The 15037-nt window shown below is 34.9% G+C and overlaps 1 protein-coding gene across 4 annotated transcripts in view; it reads right to left on the bottom strand.

Moving 5' to 3' along the window:
- Positions 1–15037, bottom strand: part of UBR3 (ubiquitin protein ligase E3 component n-recognin 3) — a 256230-nt gene that overhangs the window by 106912 nt on the left and 134281 nt on the right. The window lies entirely within an intron of this gene.

Here is a 15037-nt window from a genome sequence, read left to right as displayed (position 1 = left end):
TGGAGAAATAAAGTCTCTCCTAGACAAGGAGAAACTGAGGGAATTCATCACCACTAGACCAAACTTACAAGAAATGCTCAGGAGAGTCCTGTGTGTGGAAACAAAAACGCAATAATCACCATCATGAAAAAATGAAAAAGTATAAAGCTCACTGGCAGACCAGATACACACAGTAGAAATAAAAAAAAAATCAAACATTATCACTACAGAAAATCACTAAAACACAATGATAAACAATAAGAGAGGAAGAAAGGAACAAAGGATACACAACCAGAAAACAATTAACAACAACAAAAAGTCCTCATCTATCAATAATAACCTTGAATGTAAACAAATTAAATTCTCCACTTAAAGCATACACACTGCCTGTATGGATTAAAAAAAAAAAAAAAAAGTGATCCAACTATATGCTGCCTACAAGAAATTCACTTTGCCAGTAAAAACACATATAAACTGAAAGTAAAGGAATTAAAAAAAAATTTTAAAGCAAATGAAAAAGAAAAACATGCAGATAAAACAGGCTTTAAGTCCAAAACTGTTAAAAGAGAAAAAAATGGTCATTATATAATGATAAAGAGATCAATTCAAAAAGAGAATATATATATATATAATTCTCTTTCTGAATTGATCTCTTTATCATTATATGTATGTGTGTGTATATATATACATATATACACATATATACATATATACATATATACATATATACACATATATACATATATACATATATACACATATATACATATATATACATATATACATATATACACATATATACATATATATACATATATACATATATACATATATATATGTATATATATATGTGTGTATATATATATATATTCATACGTTTTTAATTGCAGATCCAGATATATGGGTCTGGATTGGGGGTCCCAATTCTGAATTCCTTTTTGTTTGTTTTTTTAGAGACAGAGTCTTGCTGCTCTGTTGCCCAGGCTGGAGTAAAGTGACTATTCACAGATACAATCATAGCATACTGCAGTCCTGAACTCCTAGCCTCATGTAATCCTCCCATCTCAGCCTCCTGGGTAGCTGAGACTACAGACACAAGGTACCACACCCAGACAAGAGGATACAACAATATGCACTCAATGCCAGAGCACCCAAATATACAAAGCAAATATTAGATATCAAGGAAGAGATAGACTCTTCAATAATGGTTGGCAACAGCCCACTCTCAGTACTAGACAAATCATCTAAACAGAAAATCAACAAAGAAACACTGAATTTAAACTGCACTTTAAGCCAAACAGACCTAACAGACTTTTACAGAACATTTCAACAAAAGCAGCAGAATACACACTCTTTTCATTAGCATATGGAACATTTTCCAGGATAGATCACATGTTAGGCCAAAAAACAAGTCACAACAAACTTAAAGGAATTTAAATCAAATCAAGTATATTTTCTGACCACAATGGAATATAACGGAAATTAATAACAAGAGGAACTTTTGAAACTGTACAAATACACAGAAATTAAATAACATGTTCCTGAACAACCAATGGATCAAGGAAGAAATTAAGAGGGAATTTTTGTTGTTGTTTTTTTGAGACAGGGTCTCACTCTGTCATCCAGGCTGGAGTACAGTGGCATGATCTCTGCTTACTGCAACCTCCACCTCCCGGGCTCAAGCAATCCTCCCACCTCAGCCTCTCAAGTAGCTGTACTACAGGCATGCACCACCACACCAGGCTAATTTTTGTATTTTGGGGTTTCGCCATGTTGTGCAGGCTGGTTCTGAACTCCTGGACTAAAGCAATCCACCCGCTTGGCCTCCCAAAGTGCTGAGATTACAGGCAAAAGCCACCATGCCCAGCCTTAAGAAGGAAATTTAAAAGTTTCTTGAAACAAATGAAAATAGAAACACAACATACCAAAACCTATAGGATACAGCAAAAGTAGAATTAAAAGGAAGTTTATAGCAATAAACACCTACACTGAAAAAGTAGAAAGATTTCAAATAAACAACCTAATAATGTATCTCAAGGAACCAGAAAAGCAAAAATAAACCAAACTTAAAATTAGCAAGAGGAAGGAAATAATAAAGATTGGAGCTGAAATAAATAAAATTGAGAGTTAAAAAATGCAAAAGATCAATGAAACGGAAGGCTGGTTTTGTCAAAAGATAAAATTGACAAACCATTAGCTATACTAACCAAGGAAAAATGAGAAAAGACTCAAAATAAAATCAGAAATGAATAAGGAACATTACAAACGATGCCACGGAAATACAAAGGGTCATTAGAGACTATTATGAACAACTATATGCCAACCAATTGGAAAACCTGAAAGAAATGGATAAATTCCTGGACACATACAACCTACCAAAATTGAACCAAGAAGAAATTAAAAATCTGAACAGATAAATGATGAGTAATGAGACTGAATCAGTAATAAAAAGTCTCCCATCAAAGAAAAGCCCAGGACCACATGACTTCACTGCTGAATTCTGCCAAAATGTTAAAGAACCAATACCAATTCTTCTCAAACTCTTCCAGAAAAATAAGAAGGGAATTATTCTGAACTCATTCTACAAGGCAAGCATTACTATGATACAAAAACCAGACAAAGACACAACAAAAAAAACTACAGGCCAATATCCCTGATGAACACAGATGCAAAAAATCCTTAACAAATACTAGAGAGCTAAAAGATCACTCACCATGATGAAATGGGATTTATTCCAAGGATGCAAGGATTGTTAAACATAGGATGCAAATCAATAAACATGATACCTCACAGCAACAGAATGAAGGACAAAAATTATACAGTCATCTCAAAAGATGCAGAAAAAGCATTTGACAAAATTCAACATCCCTTCATGACAACCCTCAACAAACTAGGTATAGATGGAGGTATGTCAACACAATGATGACTGTATATGACAAGTCCAGAGCTAACATTATACTGAACAAGGAAAAGCTGAAAGCTTTTCCTCTAAGAACTGGAACAAGACAAGGATGCCCACTCTCACCACTCTTTTCCAACACAGAACTGAAAGTCTAAGCCAGAGCATTTAGGCAAGAGAAATAATGGGCATCCAAATGGAAAAGGGGGAAGTCAAATTGTCACTATTTGCAGATGACTTGACTTTACATATAGAAAAACCTAAAAGCTTTGCCAAGAAACTCTTAGAACTGATAAGCAAATTCAGTAAAGCTTCAGGATACAAAATTAACATAGAAAAATCAGTAGTGTTTCTATACATCAATAATAAACTAGCAGAAAAAGAAATCAAGAAAAAAAACTCATTTACAACAGCTACAAAAAAAAAAAAAAAAAAAAAAAAAAACAACCTAGGAACAAGTTTAACCAAGGAGGTAAAAGCTCCTACAAGGAAAACTATAAAACACGGATGAAAGAAATTGAAGTCATCACCAAAAAATGGACAGACATCTCATGTCATGGATTGGAAGAATATTGTGAAAATGACCATACTACCAAAAGTGATCTACACAATGCAATCCCTATCAATACCAATGACACTCTTCACAGAGGTAGAAAAACAGATAGAAAAATTCATATGATATGGAATCACAAAACATCCTGAATAGCCAAAGCAATCCCGAGCCAAAAAAAAAAAAAAAAGCTGGAGGCATCATACTTCCTGACATCAAAATATACTACAAAGCTGTATTAATCAAAATAGCATGGTACTGGCATAAAAAACAGACACAGGCCGGGTGTGGTGGCTCATGCCTGTAATCCCAGCACTTTGGGAGGCCAAGGCAGGTGGATCACAAGGTCAGGAGATGGAGACCATCCTGGCTAACACAGTGAAACCCTGTCTCTACTAAAAATATAAAAAAATTAGCCGGGCATGGTGGCAGGCGCCTGTAGTCCCAGCTGCTTGGGAGGCTGAGGCAGGAGAATGGCATGAACCCGGGAAGTGGAGCTTGCAGTGAGCCGAGATTGCACCACTGAACTCCAGCCTGGGTAACAGAGCAAGACTCCATCTAAAAAAAAAAAAAAAAGACACAAAGACAAATGGAACAGAATAGAGAACACAGAAATAAATACACATATTTACAGCCAACTGATTTTCAACAAAGGTACCAAAAACATTCAGTGCTTGGGAAAAGACAGTCTCTTCAATAAATGATGTTTGGAAAACTAAGTATCTGTAAGTAGAAAAATGAAACTAGACCCTTATCTCTCAATATATACAAAAATCAAATCCAAATGGATTAAAGACTTTCTAATACCTCAAATCATGAAATTACTAGAAGAAAACACTGTGGAAATGCTTAAGGCATTGGTCTGAGTAAAGATTTTTTTGTGTACAACATCAAAAGTACAAGCACCAAAAGCAAAAATAGATAAATGGGGTTATATCAGCTAGAAAGATTTTGTACAGCAAACAATACAATCAACAGAGTGAAGAGACAACCTACAGTATGAGAGAAAATATTTGTAAACTATCCATGGGACAAAGGATTAATAACTAGAATACAAAAGAAACTCAAACAAGTTAATAGCAGAAAATAATCCAATTTGAAAATGGACAAATTATCTGATAAGTCATTTCTCAAAAAAGACATACAAATGACCAACAGGCATATGAAAAAAAAAGGTCAACATGATTAATCCTATGGGAATACAAATCAAAACTGCAACAAGATATCATCCATCTCACCCCAGTTAAAATAGCTATTATCAAAAAGAAAACAATCACAGATGCTGGCAAGGATGTAGAGAAAGGGCATGCTTGTATACTACTGGTAGGAATGTAAATTAGTATAGTAACTATGAAAAACAGTATGGAGGTTCCTCAAAAAAGTAAAAACAGATCTACCAAATGACCCAGCAATCCAAGTGCTGGGTATATATTCAAAAGAAAAGAAATCAGTATATTGAAGAGCTAGCTGCGTGTCCACGTTTATTGTTATCACAATAGTGAAGATAGCACCCTAAGTTTCCATCAACAGATGAATAAAGAAAATGTGGTGCGTGTGTGTGTGTGTATAGAATGGAACATTATTTAGCCATAAAAAGAGTGAAATCCTGTCATTTACAGCAACATGGATGGAACTGGAAGTCATTATGTTAAGTGAAATAAGAGAGGCACAGAAAGACAAATATCACTTTTTCTTACTCGTATGTGGGAATTTAAAAAGTGAATTCCATGAAAGTAGACAGCAAAATGATGGTTACCAGACACTGGGAAGGGTTGGGGAGGAGGATATGAAGAGAGGTTGGTTAATGTGTACAAACATACAGTTATAGAAGGAACAGTGTTTGATAGCCCAGTTGGGTAATGACAGTTAACAATAATTGATTATGTATTTAAAAATAACTAAAAGATTTGAAATGTTCCTAACACAAAGAAATGATAAATGTTTGAGGTGACAGACATCCTAATTACCCTGATTTGACCATTACACACCATATTCACGTATCAAAATATCACATGTGCCTCATAAATATGTACATTTATTATGTATAAATTTTTTAAAATATTAATTTTTTTTAAAAGAATGAAGAATCTCTCTACACACTGCATGGTAGGATCTCCTGGATATGACATTAAGTGAAAAAGCAAGGTAGGGAAAGTGTACATATGTGTTACCTAAGAAAGGTATAACACTTACCTAAGAAAGGGACTCTAGGAAAAAGTAAATATTTTATATCTCAATATACATAATTATATACATTTATATAAGAAGATATATTCATATCTCCAGCACTACTTCTTATATAAATGGTAGCACACAAAGCAAATATATACGTATTTGCTTATACTGTTAAAAATAAAAGGATAAATCACAAATTAAACTGTATTATTAAATAAAACAACTTCTTCCATCTATAACAACAATAACAGTCAACCAAATCCTGCAATGTGGCAGCTCTCAGCTCAGACTCTCCTACTTTCCAAAGGAAATCTTAATGTATGGGGTCTGTGGACAGATGCTGTTCTTATCCACCCAGTAGCTATTGTCCTTTCTGATAACAAACAACAGGCCTCAATTTTTGTTGACAAAAATCACTCCTTCACCACCCTTTTCAATTCCTATGATTTAGGTGGGACTGACTGTACAACCACACAAGAGTGGTAGAGTCACAGCAAGGATTTTTGCTGTGTCTATTGGAAAAGCAGTGTTTTCACTCTGTTTTTTAAAAATAAAAAAATAAAACCTTTCCCATCACTCAGAATATCACTTCTATCCTGTGCCTGAAGCACTCAACCAACCATCAGGTCTATTAATTCTTATTTTGCAACTGATCTCATATTTATCCCTTCCTATCTATAGGCTACCAATTGTGTGTGTGTGGGGGGGGCGCATACCCTGTAGGGGGGTGCGGGGGGAGCATACTCTCCTCAATTTGCTTTAAATATGAAGAAATAGTAAAGAGCATGCAAAACTTCTTGATTAATAGCCCTTGTTCCACACTTACTACTGTATAACCTCAAATTTACTTAATCTCTCTAAGCCTAGGTATCTGTATCTGGGATAATACTACCTATCTCATGGATGTGTCAAGACAAAATGCAATATACAGAATGTATTATCACAGTGCTGAGTACACAGTTAACATACAAAAATATGTTTCATCCTCATCATGATCAACCACCAAAATTCATACTCTTGGACCCAGACCAAAAATAGAGGAAAAATTTTATGTACATAATGTTTATTATCATTAAAATTAGAAAAAAAAAAACCCTACACAGTCCACTTGTGGGTGAATGATTAAGCAAACTATAGAATAAAAATGATGACAGCAATAGCCAATGTTTATATAATGCTTATTATGTACCATTCTATTCTAAGCATTTTAAATGTACGTACATTTGACCCTCTCAACCCTATGAGGTAGTATAAAAATTCCTTTGTAACAATGTGAAAACTGAGGCAGAGAGAAGTTAAGTAAATTACTCCAGGCAATGGAGTGTGGCTGAGCTATAAACCCAGTCAGGCTCCAGAGTCCATGCTCACAACCACTACACTATACTGCTTCCCCAAAGAAGTACAGACTTTAATAGTTACAAGAAGCTTTCAATAATAATGTAGGGAAATTCTTACACTAAAATGTTGGGTAAAAAGGCATGGCATAAAATTGTGCTATACAGTATAATCAGTAGTGTACATGTTATTTGGATAGTGGGATCAGGGATAAAATTGTTCCTTCTTGATGCTTTTCTGTACTGTATAAATTTTACAATTAAAATGTAATATGTTTAATAACAGAAAGTAATTCCCAAATAAATTCTTATTCTTCATTAAGTATCTGAACTCTCACTGGGAATGTAATTCTGTTGCATTTCAGCTATACCTATCTGACAAACCGGACAAATCTTAATGGATCAAGTTTATAATCTAACACCTTGACTCCTACACGTAGATGGCTAATAAAAATTTTAAAAGGTGGTGGGGAGGATAATGATCAAGAAAGAAGGATGAAAGGAAATGCAGAAGTAATACTGCCTCTTCATGTAGGAAACTTGATAACTAGACAAAGGCATTAAACAGGCAAGAGTGCTAATCACAGTAGAAATGTGTTGCATTCAGAAAGAAAAGTTTTCATACTTAAACTACCTAATAATGTACCATATTTGATTAGAGGATTTATAACATACTGTATGTTATAAATTTGAAATATTTTTTATGTTATGCTTCTTCATTAGAATTTTTGTTATATACAAAGATACAGACACAATAAAAAGAAGCAACTACAGTAGTCTCCCCTTATCTAGGATTTCACTTTCCATGGTTTCAGTTACCTGTGGTCAACCATGGTCAGAAAATATTAAATGGAAAATTTCGGAAATAAACAATTCAAAAATTTTAAACTATGCACCATTTTGAGTAGCGTGATGAAATCTCATACTGTCCCTTTTGGTCCTGTCCAGGATGTGAATCATCCCTTTGTCCAGCATATCCATTTCTGTTATAAGATCAACTGCTGTAATATCCCAATGCTTGTGTTCAAGTAACCCTTATTTTACTTAATAATGGTCCCAAAGTATAAGAGCAGTGATGCTGGCATACTGTTGTAATTGTTCTATTTTATTATTGTGTTGCTAAACTCTTACTGTGCTTAATTTATAAACTTTATCATGTATAGGAAAAAAACAGTATATATGGGGTTTGATACTACCCATGGTTAGTTTCAGCCATCCTCTGGGGGCCTTGGAACAGATCCCCGGTGATAAGGAGATACTACTATACAGATTATTTACGTCCTTACAACACAGATATGAAATAAGACAAAAAAAAAAAAAGGAATTTGACAAATGAGGGAGAGGATCTGGCTAAGGTTAAATTGTATCAGTACTGCTGCCAAGTATTAATAGTACTCCAGGTATAGGCCCTGCTTCGTGTGTTAATAATGCTATAGTACAAAAAGTGACATGTAAATAGTCATTAAAAGCAGAACAACATGTGACTTTGCAAGTTTTATCTTGAGCAATGGGTGAAAATGGGGTCTCAAACAGGCTTTTTGGGGTCAGATATCTTTGGAAAGAGACTGTTATAAAGGGAATACAGAATCAGTGTGATCCGGAAGCCTAGTGGTGTGGCCATGGCCAACATAAACAAATGAAATGCCCGTAAATCTTTATTGCCTCACCTGTCACCACTGCAGCATGCAAGAACCGAGACTGGGAGAAAGTAGAGCTCATTATCCTGAAGACTTCTGTGAACTGCCTCTGTTTGCTAGCAATCATATTTGCCTGATCCCTCAATTGTTCTTCCTGTGCCCTGGCTACTGCCAAAAGAGGTCAAACCTTCCAAAAATTAGGACATGGAGTCAATAACTTTGCACTTATGACATTCAAATCTATGATCTTGACTATAACTGAGCTGGAAGCATTGTTTATTAATCTTTATTTATAGTCAGCTTTCATGACCAATGTCTCCCACTCTCCTCAGCAATTCCAAACTTCAGGTCACATTCTTTTTCACCCAGCAGAACTCACCTTTTACCTAACCCTGAAAACTAAAGCAATCAAAGGTGATCTGCCTGAGCTTCCCATTTCCCTTAAAGCCAGTGGAACTTACCTCTATCTCCATCCATTCTTTCCTCCTTCCCTCCAGTTTCCTCAGAGGATAAGGTGACCATTCTCTTATTCAAGGCAATACCACCCAATCTGCTCTGGGTACGTTGCTTAATTGATTCCTCAGAAAATTGTTTTTGTTTTGTCTCACTTGTGAGTGGAAAGTAGCAAATAAAAACAATTTCTTAAAGTATTAATTAAGCTTTTTTTCTTAGTTCTTAAAATTGCAAACATACTGACATGGGTGAACTAAAACTGTACATCAGACTAGTTACATCACCTGACAAAAAAGGACTGCTCTTAAGTAACTTCAGAGCACAAAACTTTGACTATATATCTTTGGTGGGATGCAATGAGGACAAAATAATCTGTAAACAATTTAAAATTTGTTATACTTTTTAAACGTTTTTTTAAATGTAAGAAATCTAAAAGTTTTATTCAATAATTTCATTGTTTAACATAGTACTGAGTTAGACATTTTGAAGCTATTTTCTTTGTTTTGTAGGAAAGTAATTTTCTTAGGTATGATGTACTGTGATTGTGTAAGAGAAGATTCTCAATCCTAAGGCATGCATGTTAAAAGTATTTAGCAGTAAGGTCTGCAACTTACTTCATTTAGTAGAGAGAAAGCAAGAGAACAAATACAGAACAATGTTAACAAGCTGATAGTTATATTGGTATATGGGTGTTCACAACACTATTCTGTCAGCTTTTCTCTATGTTTGGAATTTTTCATAATAAAAAAATAGCATTGTAAAACCTCATTTTGGTAAAAAATGCATTTATATGCGTATGTACTTAGAAAAAGTCTTGTAAGGATATAACCTAGGTTAGGAAATCTGGTAGTAAAAATACATTATTTCTTATTTTTTATTATTTGTGTTTTCTAACTTTTAATAAAAATTTAGTGCTTTTGTTATAAAAAATTAACTTTATACACTGCAATAATACATATTAAGTATTTAATTCAAGATTACAGGCTAAATATCTGCTTTTGTCCCTCATTCTTTTAAAAAAAAAAATTCCACTGAAATAAAAATGGAAAAAAAATGAAGAAATATTCCCACAGAATATAGAAAAAGGATGAAGTGGTAGGAGAGAATTTCACCAGCAAGTAGGAGATGTCAATAACATTTCTGAGACTGGAGGAGATAGAGACATGATGACAGAGAAAAGATATGTGATATCGGAAAGTTACAGAAAAGGAAGAATTGATCTATCCATTAGAATGTCAACTCTGGGCTCAGAATCAGCACATGAGGCAGAAGACAGGAACTATAAGTATGAAATGACTCTGAAAACAGAATAATTATTTGAAGGACTGTATATAGACTTCACTACATAGCACCCCAATTCCTTCCCCAACTCTGACTAAACAGAGCATCCAGGGGGCTTGGCATTTACCTCACAGAAAAAACGGATCATCCACAACAACAAAAACCAGCCTATTCTTATCCAAAGAAACTGAACAAGCAGCTTAGAGAAAACTGGGGCTTCTAATGTGAATGTTAGCATCTGGGCGCTCTGACCTAGAGCAGTAGGCCCTTCTCCCAACCCTAATCCAAATCTGACAGTCAACACACTTTACCCATGTACACAGACTAAAGACAATTACTAGAACCAAACCTCTTTACATCTCAGTAAAATAAACCCACAAGAGCTACCCACACCACCTCTCCAGGACAATCAGGAATCATCAGGCAAATGAGGAAAACTAGCAACATGAAAGACTAACATAAGTTTTTCAAGCAATTTAGAAAGATAATTTAGAGAAACAGATAAAGAAAAAAAAGAAACACCCTAAACTCATTCAGAAAGATTTTTAGAGAAAATTCTATACACATGGTAAGAACAAGATACTGAAGAGAGGAAATCTCTATGTATGTAAAACAAAAAGAACAAATGATATAAAAGATAAAACACATTAAAAAATTAAAAGATCAATCTAGGAGATCCAACATCCAATTATGAGTCCCAAAAGAGAATAAAATGTAAGAAGGAAAGTATTGCTGTATAACAAAATACCCTAATGCTCAGTGGCTTAAAAAGAATTATCTCAAACAGTTTCTGAGGGTCAGGCATCTGGGAGCAGCTTAGTGGTATGGTTCTGGCTAACGAGCTCTCCTGAAATTGCTGTCAAACCTGCAGTCATTTAAAGGCTTAACTGGCACCAGGTGCAGTGGCTCACACCTGTAATCCTGGACTTTGGGAGGCCGAGGCAGAAGGATTGCTTTGAGGCCAGACCAGCCTGAGCAATACAGAGAGACCTTGTCTCTTTAATTTAAAAAAAATTTTTTTTTAAGAAAAAAATAACAAAATTAAATAAAAGCTTAACTGGGACAGGAAGTTTCACAACCAAGCTCACTCACATGACTGTTGGGGCAAGAAGCCTCAGTTCCTCACTCACATGGGCCTCCACAGGGATACTCATGACATGGCAGCTGGCTTCCACCAGAATGAGTAATCCAAGAGAGAGAGAAAGTAACAAAGACAGAAGCCATCACGTCTTTCATTACCTAATATGAGAAACAATATACCTTCACTTCTGCCATATTCTATAGGTCATGCACATCAATGTAGATGACTATACAGGGCATCAGGACCAGGAGACAGGGATCATTCAGAACCATTTCGGAGGATGACTATACCAGTTATCAAAAAAAAAAAAACATGGGAAAAAAATTCTCATAGTTTCAGAGATATGAATCTTCAGACTGAAAAGGCTCATTGAGCACTAAGGAGGATGGGAAAAGATCTCATAGATACAAATGATAAAACTTCAGACCTCTAAGGATCAGATAATCACAAATGTGTCACAGGAAAGGAAAAAAATGCTCACCTACAAAGGTGTAAAAATTAGATTACCACCAGACTTTTTATCAAATGAATGGTAAAAGACAAAGGGGCAATGCCTTCAGTTGTAAAGTTGTGACAGAAAATGTCTATCAATCTGGAATTCTATATATCCATCTAAATGAAAAATCAAGTGTGAGAGTAGACTAAAGTCCCTTCCAGAAATAAAGAATCAGACGGTTTAGCTACCAAACATGCATTATTAAGATCTGACCCAGGCATGGCAGTGCATGCCTATAGTCCCAGATACTAGGTAGGCTGAGGTGGGAGGACTGCTTGAGCTCAGGAGTTCAAATCCAGCCTGGGTAACATAGCAATACCTTATCTCTTAAAAGAGAAAAAAAAAAAAAAAAAAAAAGAATATACTTGAATTGGCACCCCAATAAAATAAGATTTTAAAAAAAGATGACATTAATATGCAAGAATCTCTATTATCAATCCCAAAAGGGGAAAATCCTAAGGTAATAGCTGTATGGCATGCCCGGAGAACAAATGAACCAGAATGGAAAAGAACTGGTCCATTGGAAAAGAATTCCATGCAAAAGACTACTGTATGATTGAGTAGGTAGAATAATAGAGATATCATAAAGGCACATTGTTTCTTGCTACAATAAAATTTTTTAAATAAAATTTTAAAAAGACAGTTGGGGAACTTCAGGGAAAACACAAGGTAACGTAACAAAGTCATGGTCCATATAGAAACAAATAAAAGGTGGTATGGGTTTAGCAATCAAGGGACTGGAAGAAAAGAGGCTATGTACTAAAGATAGTCTCTTTGAAGGGGTCCAGGAGTTGGGCCACCAGACTCAAAAATAGTCGATGTAGAACCATTATGTAGCACATTATCTAGCCTTGTACTCAACAGCATTCAAAAAGTCATACTAATACAAACTCTTCATTGTTTTCATGTCTTCATATGGAAGACATTAATGTGACTGCAAAACAAAATGTCAGCAACTTTGACAATTTAAAAGTTTAAAAGTATCTGAAAAAAGGCAGGAGGTAAAAGAGGAAAGGAAGGATGGGGTGCTTATTAGTTCATTTTATATGAAGTGGTATCAACATACTGACTACTACAATAGAACGATACGTAAATATTGTAATTATATTAAACATACAAAAAACCAAAAATATAATTATCAATTTTTGGAAAGAAGAGAGAAAGGGAAAGTAGTGTCAATAAACTAAACCCTCTTCTTTCATATGATAAAGTCAACTGATGCTAAATAAATTCCATAAACAGAATTTCAGTACAGGTTAAGTATCCCTTATCTGAAATGCTTGGGCCCATTAATGTTTCAGATTTCAGATTTTTTCAGATTTCAGAATATTTACATAGATATACAGAGATATCTTGGGGCTGGAATCCAAGTCTAAACACAAAATTCATTTATGTTTCATATATACTTTATGCATACAGGCTACGGTGATTTTACACAACCTTTTTTTTTTTTTTTGCTCTTGTCACCCAGGCTGCAGTGCAATGGCATGATCTTGGCTCACTGAAACCTGTCTCCTGGTTCAAGCAATTCTCCTGCCTCAGCCTCCTGAGTAGCTGGGATTACAGGTGTGCACCACCACACCCAGCTAATTTTTTTGTATTTTTAGTAGAGATGGGTTTCACCATGTTGGTCAGGCTGGTCTCAAAATCCTGACCTCAAGTGATCCACTCACCTCAGCCTCCCAAACTGCTGGGATTACAGATGTGAGCCACCACACCCAGCCTTATGCAACATTTTAAATAATTCTGTAAATGAAATATAGTTTTGACTGCAACCCATCACAAGAGGTCAAGTGTGAAACTTTCCACCTGTGGCATCATCCCACAACTATATGCCAACCAACTGGAAAACCTAAAAGAAATGGATAAATTGGCCTTTGGTCTTTCAGACCTGTAACAATGGCCTCTTGGGGGGTTTTCAGCCTTCAGCCTCAGACCGGGTACTGTACTTTCAGCTTCTCTGGTTTTGAGGGTTTTAGACTTGGAATGAACCACAGTACTAGCTTTTCTCATCCCCCTGCTTGCAGATGGCCGATCATGGGATGTCATCTTTGTAATTACATAAGCCAATTCTCCCTAGTAAACTCCCTTTCATATATACATATCCTACCATTTCTGTCCCTCTGGAAAAACCTAATAGAGATTTTGAACTTCATAGCTCTCTAGTAACAGACCCAAATGAAAAGGAAATCAACAAATTGCCAGAAAAGGAATTCAAAAGACAAATCTTAAGTCAAAAACTTTCCACCCGTGGCATGATGCCACAAGTGGAAAGTCAATGCTCAGAAAGTTTTGGATTTTGGCACATTTTAGATTTCAGATTTTCCGATTTTCAGATTAGGGGTGCTCAATCTGTATTCTTTCTGTCAAAGTTATATCCTGAACATTAACTACACTGGATGGTTTAGAACCCATTAGGCTAAATCTGAACTGATCTCTATACATTTCTTCAGGAAGTTGGTTATGTGTTTAGGTAAACAAAAATGCATGAAAATGTACATGCATGCTTGAATGCATATATGTGTGTATTTTAACTAAATGCATGACTTTATTTTCTTTCCACAATTTTTTCTAAAAATTAAAGAAAAAATTTGCTGGAATGGAAGAAATAGTCAGGGAAGGGAATATCCTGGTTAACTAAAGACTGACATTGAGATTTAATCTATTTCTCCAATGTGTGTAAAAGGCTACTATCATACAGAAACATGGTATCCTCTCTCACTGTATAAATTCTAATGCTAATCTTAATGGAAATGAGAAGTTCACCTGATTTTAAGAAATAATGAAGGTATACCAGAAAGAGGCACTAGAAGCATCTGAAACTATTTTAAGGATTTTAAGATAATTTCACAGAAAAAGATCAAGATAAGTAAATGTATATTGATGGATCTCACAAATCTAAAGACCGTTTAACAGAAGAGAACAAAAGGAGCATACAATATTGCTACCATCAGGAAGAACTTCCTAACAATTACAGCTACTAACAACAGAATATAATAAAAGTCTATAATAAAAGTCTGATCTTCCATCACTATATTATTTAAAGACCAAATAAACACTAGAAATCATAAGTCTGTAATGTTTTAAATTAGTAAAAGATTGGAATACATCATCCCTAAAGTAATAAGTATAATTATGAGAGTTCTAAACTA

The sequence above is a fragment of the Pongo pygmaeus genome, chromosome 11 (assembly GCF_028885625.2).
Source record: "Pongo pygmaeus isolate AG05252 chromosome 11, NHGRI_mPonPyg2-v2.0_pri, whole genome shotgun sequence".
Taxonomy (NCBI): domain Eukaryota; kingdom Metazoa; phylum Chordata; class Mammalia; order Primates; family Hominidae; genus Pongo; species Pongo pygmaeus.
Note: the sequence above shows the minus strand (reverse complement) of the source record. Positions and strands in the feature narration are given on the sequence as shown.